This window comes from Monopterus albus, unplaced genomic scaffold (genome assembly GCF_001952655.1).
Source record: "Monopterus albus unplaced genomic scaffold, M_albus_1.0 scaffold195.1, whole genome shotgun sequence".
NCBI lineage: Eukaryota > Metazoa > Chordata > Actinopteri > Synbranchiformes > Synbranchidae > Monopterus > Monopterus albus.
In genome coordinates, this window is record NW_018128075.1 from 621,353 (window position 1) to 627,531 (window position 6,179).

General features: G+C 38.3%; 1 non-coding gene across 1 annotated transcript; it reads right to left on the reverse strand.

Moving 5' to 3' along the window:
* Window positions 1-425: 425 nt before the first annotated feature.
* On the reverse strand, window positions 426-498 carry trnav-uac (transfer RNA valine (anticodon UAC)). The gene has a single exon. It is a non-coding gene; the product is annotated as a tRNA-Val (tRNA).
* Window positions 499-6,179: the final 5,681 nt, after the last annotated feature.

Below are 6,179 nucleotides of genomic sequence, written 5' to 3' on the forward strand. Positions count from 1 at the left end.
TTGCCTACTGGCTCATTATTCTGCTCTTTTAACTATTAAATTTGCTTATGCTAAGTCCTGACGATTGTAACAGCTAACTTACAGTAAACTTGTGTGAATGGGCAAATAGTGTGAATAATGTGCTGTAATACATAGAAAAGCACCGTACAAGAGTAAGATGTTAGTAAGCTAACGACAGGTTATTATGTTGAAATCATAAACTTTGACTTTTGATATGATAACCACTTTATTTGGCCAAGTACGTTACACACACAAGGAATTTGTTTGTGGTACAGAACCCAAAAATCAGGGGCAACTTGGGATTCAGTGTCTTGCCCAAGGACACGATGACATGGGGACTACAGGCACCATGAATCGAACCTCCAACCTTCAGGCTGGGGTTCAGGGGTAGAGCATTTGTCTCCCAATCCTTAAAAGGCTCACTGTGGTTCCACTGGGACTCAAACCCAGGACCTTCTGCGTGTAAAGCAGACATGATAACCGTTACACTATGGAGCTCCATTTTTGTTAATTTAGGCAGATAACTATATGTTTGCTATGTACACCAGCGGGTATCGTGTTATTCTTTTCTACCACAGAAAATATAATTAAACAAAAAATCAGTTTTAGTATATTTAGAGGAAGAAATGATTGGATCCAAAAATCTGTCAATTTTTTGGAGCAGAAAAAAAGTTAATGTAGCTGTCATTGCTGTTTTGTGACCCAGGGCTCTCTGATGGTGGGCAGATGCCTCTTGTGCTGACTTGAATGGATAGTTTAGTGAAGCACACAAAATATCACATGTGCCAGCAGCATCGAGTAATGCTGTCTGATAAACACATACATAACATGGCTTGTAACTGCCACAGGGTCCAAGTGGGATACTGCACTGTCTCTACCTGTCACTTAACAGCTGTAAAAGGATTACATTAAAATTTATCACAGTGTCTCTGCTACCTGCTGCTGTTTGATTATCAGCTGATAAATATTCAACATCATACCTGCGCCTCATAAACTGTTAAGACTGTTTTTCAGCTCTTGACGCTAAAGCGGTAAATTGACACAGCCAGGAACGGCTGCGCTTAAATACTGTACATCCAACTCCAGAGTGCTTCAAACCTTAAAACAGACATGACAGGCAATTTCAAAAATGTATATATGACACCAGAAATTTCCTTGTCTTCATCTGGGGAAAATAAACAGTTTATAGATACATGGTCATGCAGTTTTATCTGCTGATGCACACTGCACAGTTCAGAGGAACTGCTCCCAGGTAATAGATAACAGTCTGCTTCACTGAAATAACATGGTGGAGGGGAAAAAATGAAATCCTGATGAACCAATATGGCAAAGTTTTGGTGTGAAAAATAATATAAATATTGCACATTCATAAACATTAAGATTGTCCAATTATTTTGGTAGTAATATTGCTGCTGTCTCTAAACTGATAACAAGTCTAATGGTAGAAAATCACTTTGCAAAAGAAGATGGCGTTGTTTTTAGGTTTGCTGTGGATTTTCAAATGAAATGTTTAGGTTTCTCTTCATCTGCAGCGGGGTAACTTGATGGGTAATGATTAGAAGCACCCTGCCTTCCTCTCAAGCTACAGCTTTCCAATTAAAGTTAAAGCATGGTAATTTCAGGCTCATTAGTCCTAGAATGTTAGTGTCATAAGAGAGAAAGATGGAGCAGAGAGAAACAGAGAGCAAGGAATCCCTTTGAAATAGGAAATCCTCTCCACTCTGTCACAATAGTTTCTATCCCATCTCCAAACTATTTCTGTTTCCCAACAGGATTGAGTGTGTGCAATGTTTACAGAGGAGGGTGTTAATTGAAAGCACTTGTCTCTGGCAACAGCAGGTATCTTTCAATCTGCCACAAATCAGTTTGATTAGTAAATAGTAAACCATATGGCTGACTTGTGTGTGAGTGAGACAGAGATAGATTTACCCTGAGATTTAAATTTTTAGAAAATGTAATAATGATAGACACTTTTATTGGCCAAGTATGTTACACACACCAGGAAGTTGTCTCTGGTACTTACTGCTGCAGCACCAACTGGCACACAGCGATGGCAGTGTTCTCCCTGCAACTTGGGGTTCACTGTCTTGCTCAAGGACACTTTGACGTGTGGACTGGGGAGAACGGGAATCAAACAGCTAACTTTCTGGTTAAGTGATGATTTTTTAAACTACTGCCAGAGTTAACAGACAAAATCATTTGCATAAAGACAAGTGTAATGTATGCAGAGCACAGCATTTAGCCTAAGCCAGTTTGTAACATGCCTCATGAATTCGAACAGTAAACATGTACATATTTCCCAGGAGAAAGCCAGCGGCATAACAACAGCACAAAGTCATATATCATATATCATTTTCTCAAACAGTTCACTGTCCCCGTCCTCACGCTCATAGCAGCCTTGCTGCTGCCTGTGGTTACAAAATAAGAATATTAACATCTCCTGAATGACAAGTCAGTCCAACCCTGTCTCTCAGACCAGCTGGACATTGAAGACCCGAAGCAAATGTGTCTCATCATGTTTCTCATACACATGAATGGGAAGCAAATTTTGGTCTGACTGAACACTTTCAGAGAAAATTACCTAATGTGGTACTGGTGTGATGAACTGTGAACATTTATCATCAGCTTAGCAAGTCAATATTCAAATGAGTTACAGTGATTACAATTGTATGTAGATGAGTTAATATGCCAAAAATATTGGAAATATTGGTGTTAACCTAATCAAAACATCAAGCTCATCATATTAACATGGTTGCATTATTCAGCCAGATGCTGCTTTTTAAAACTGAAGTTATTCTTTTGTTGGAGCAGCATGGAGCAGGAGTGTTTTCACAAAATATTTTTATTTGCACTCATATTTGGTTAGTATTCTCATAAACACCACAATACCAGCAAAGCTTTAAAAGATACAGGCACTCACTGTAGGATCGGTATAAGCAGCCCGGTATTGTTGCACATTACCAATATTGTATCACACCCCTAGTCCACTATAGATGTAAAGACTTGTACAGGGTATAACATTTAATGTAGCAATCCAGAGCAGACTCACTGTAAAATCAAAATCAAACCGTACAGTTCTAATCATTAGACTCAGTCGGCTTCTTGCTAAAATACAAACATCTGACAGTCTTTGAGGCCGTTTTTTTGCTTTCTCATTAAAGGTAAAGTGTGGTGTTTCCAGGCTCATTAGAATTTTTAAATCTGTGCTGGAAAACAATTTAAGTCAAGAAAAAGGGTGTGTGCATGTGTGTGTGTCTGTGTGTGTGTATGACAAGGAAAGTGCATTGAAATGCAATCGTCGATTGTTATAATTTGAAGGTGATTGTTTCTGGTAACGTCAGCAGGCATCTCTTATTTCATCATCTGATCATTTTGTTCTGAGATCCTGTTTTGAGAGTTGATGGTAAATCATATGCAGATGCTGTAAATTTGTAGTGGAAGCTAGAATGTGCCTGTTTAATGAAGGACTGCGTCTCTTCTGTTTATGTGTAGGCAGCTGCTACTGTTGTCATCAGGTCTACAGATGAGACAACACTCGTACTGTGTTGTGCTTCTGCAGGGAGTGAAGAGGTCAGATGCAAAAGATGATCTTTATATACAGTATATACATACTGAAGTAAACAATAGTCTATAAAATTATCCCTGCATGCTAAAGGAGAAAAGTCATTTAAAAAAAATTAAGCAGACCCAACGGGATGTAGGGATCATTTCATGAATAATTCCAAAAACCTTCAGCCTAAAGGTCATGTTGGCATCGTTGTAAACGTGAACATTTTGCAAGCTTTTCTTTCTCCCAGACTCTAAATTGGTAACATTTATCTGTCCTTCAGATATCAAGTGGCCATGACTCATTATAAAACCAACAAAACAACTCAAACTATTTCTAAAAGCTAGTCAGAACATCACTGAAAATATATCTAAATGTTAGGCTGAGCAATATGATATCAGCATTGAATTATGATCCTATTAGCAGACAAAATGTTTCTGGCCTTTTATAAACACAGAAACACAATTTTATTGGCTCATTCACTGATTGGTTTTAAGATGCAGACACACTATTGGATAACTATAGCTGTCAATAAAATGGACATGAGGCATGTACAACTATGCAGCTTTACTATAGGTTAATTTCAGGCCAGGTGGTTGATATAGATCCCTGAAAGCTAAGTGATTGGTTTGCTTTTTACTGGGCGTGTACCAATTGCTGCAATGTTCCTCAACAAAGAGTAGTTACAAGGGAAAGAACATCTGATCACTTGTCAATATTTCAATATTTCACTGAAAGCTAAGTGATTGGTTTGTTTTTATTACTGGGCGTGTACCAATTGCTGCAATGTTCCTCAACAAAGAGTAGTTACAAGGGAAAGAACATCTGATCACTTGTCAATATTTCAATATTTCCAGTTGAATTGGTTGCTACACTAATAGCTTTGCAGTGGGTGGAGAAAAATAAGGCTAACATGGGATTAATTTGTTCTGATAATTCTTCGGCCCTCTCTAGTATTAAGTCAGGCATATCTTCAAGATTCAAGATTTTTATTTGCCATTTATGCATAAACAGACAGTCTAGCCATATAGGAATTCTTGTGCAGGGCTCTCCTGAGTTTAAAGCTAAAAGAAAGAACACCTAGTCTAAATATAAAATTACCCAAGAGTACAAAAGAATACAAAATACAAAAAACGAGACTACCCAAGAATAGAAAATAATAATAAAATTGTGAACGAAAGAATGAACACCTAGTCTGAGACCAGACAAGACATATTAAATGAGATATTAGTGTCCTTGTGGAAGATGAATAAGAAAGGTGCCACAGTCAGCTTTTTATGGGCGCCAGTTCATGTTGGAATTGATGGTAATGAGGAGGCTGCTTCTGCTGCTGCTGCTAAACAGTCTTTAAAATGGGATGCAGTTGATGCAGTTACAAGGCATATCCCAATTTCTAGATTTGAAATGAAATCCTTTATTAATACTGGGAACGGGAACAGTGGGATGGTGGTGAAACTGGCAGACATTTGTACAAGGTCCAAAAGTGGTTGGGTACCAACAGGCATGGACTGGTACTAGAAAAGAGGAAAATGTAGTAACTCGCTTGAGAATAGGTCACACATGTTTAAATTATACCTTACACAAAATAGGTAAACACCCTACAGGTCTTTGTCCACATTGTAGTCAGGTTGGGACAGAATGTCCTGTTCATATGCAGTGCTTATAATGAGCAACATGCTCGAATGATAGTGTTTATGGAAAAAGTGAAGATTCAAGATTTTTTATTTGCCATTTATGCATAAACAGTCTACGCATATAGGAATTCTTGTGATTCTTGAAGATAACTAATATATATCCCTACAGAGCTTTTTGGGTAGCAATTGTAAGAAAGCATATAAAATAGTTATTAGTTACTTGGCAGATATAGGTATTCTGGATGGGATTCAGTAGTTTATGCAGTTCTAAGAACCTATTTTTTTTATCCCTTCGGCTCTATTGTCGCCCCACACTCCAGCCCAGTAGGTGGCGGTAATGCGCCTTAAGTTGACTTGCAAATCACCAATAAACATCACATGAGGAAGAAGAATTGCTGCAATGCTAATCTTTTGTTTTGTTTTGTTTTTTGCTGCAATGCTAATCGTGATAGGGGTTATGCGCAACTTACTTCCGTATACTGTGCAGCGTGTTCTTCATGAAGAATAATCGGAATCAAATATCAATTTTCAAACATTTAATATCATAACTAAACAGACCATCGAATAAAGCAATTTACAGAGCTCTGGGTTCCATCTCTATCTGAAGCCCTAACCTCAACAGCAAAACCGTTCAATTCGTCTTCAGGACGAGAAAGAACACCTACCCTCCTGAAACCCAGTTACTTATACAATTTGAAATGTGCAATTGTAGGCTGGTCTGGTCCTCTCGGGTTGCTCCATTGGTCCATCTATCCATCCGTCCCCCTTCTGCATCCTTCCTGCTCCAATGGGAAAAGCAGCTTCCTAAAGAGGGAGGAAATCCTACTCTGTCTAAATTCCTACACTCACCTCTTTGTTTCCAACTAACTAACTAACTACACTCTATAAAACATGGCTTTCCATTTGGCTACTAAACTATCTTGCCTGTGTGTCTGTATATGGCCCTGTCTTTTGAAGTTGTCTTTTCTCTTCCTGGCCTCAGATCTAATCTCTGTTTC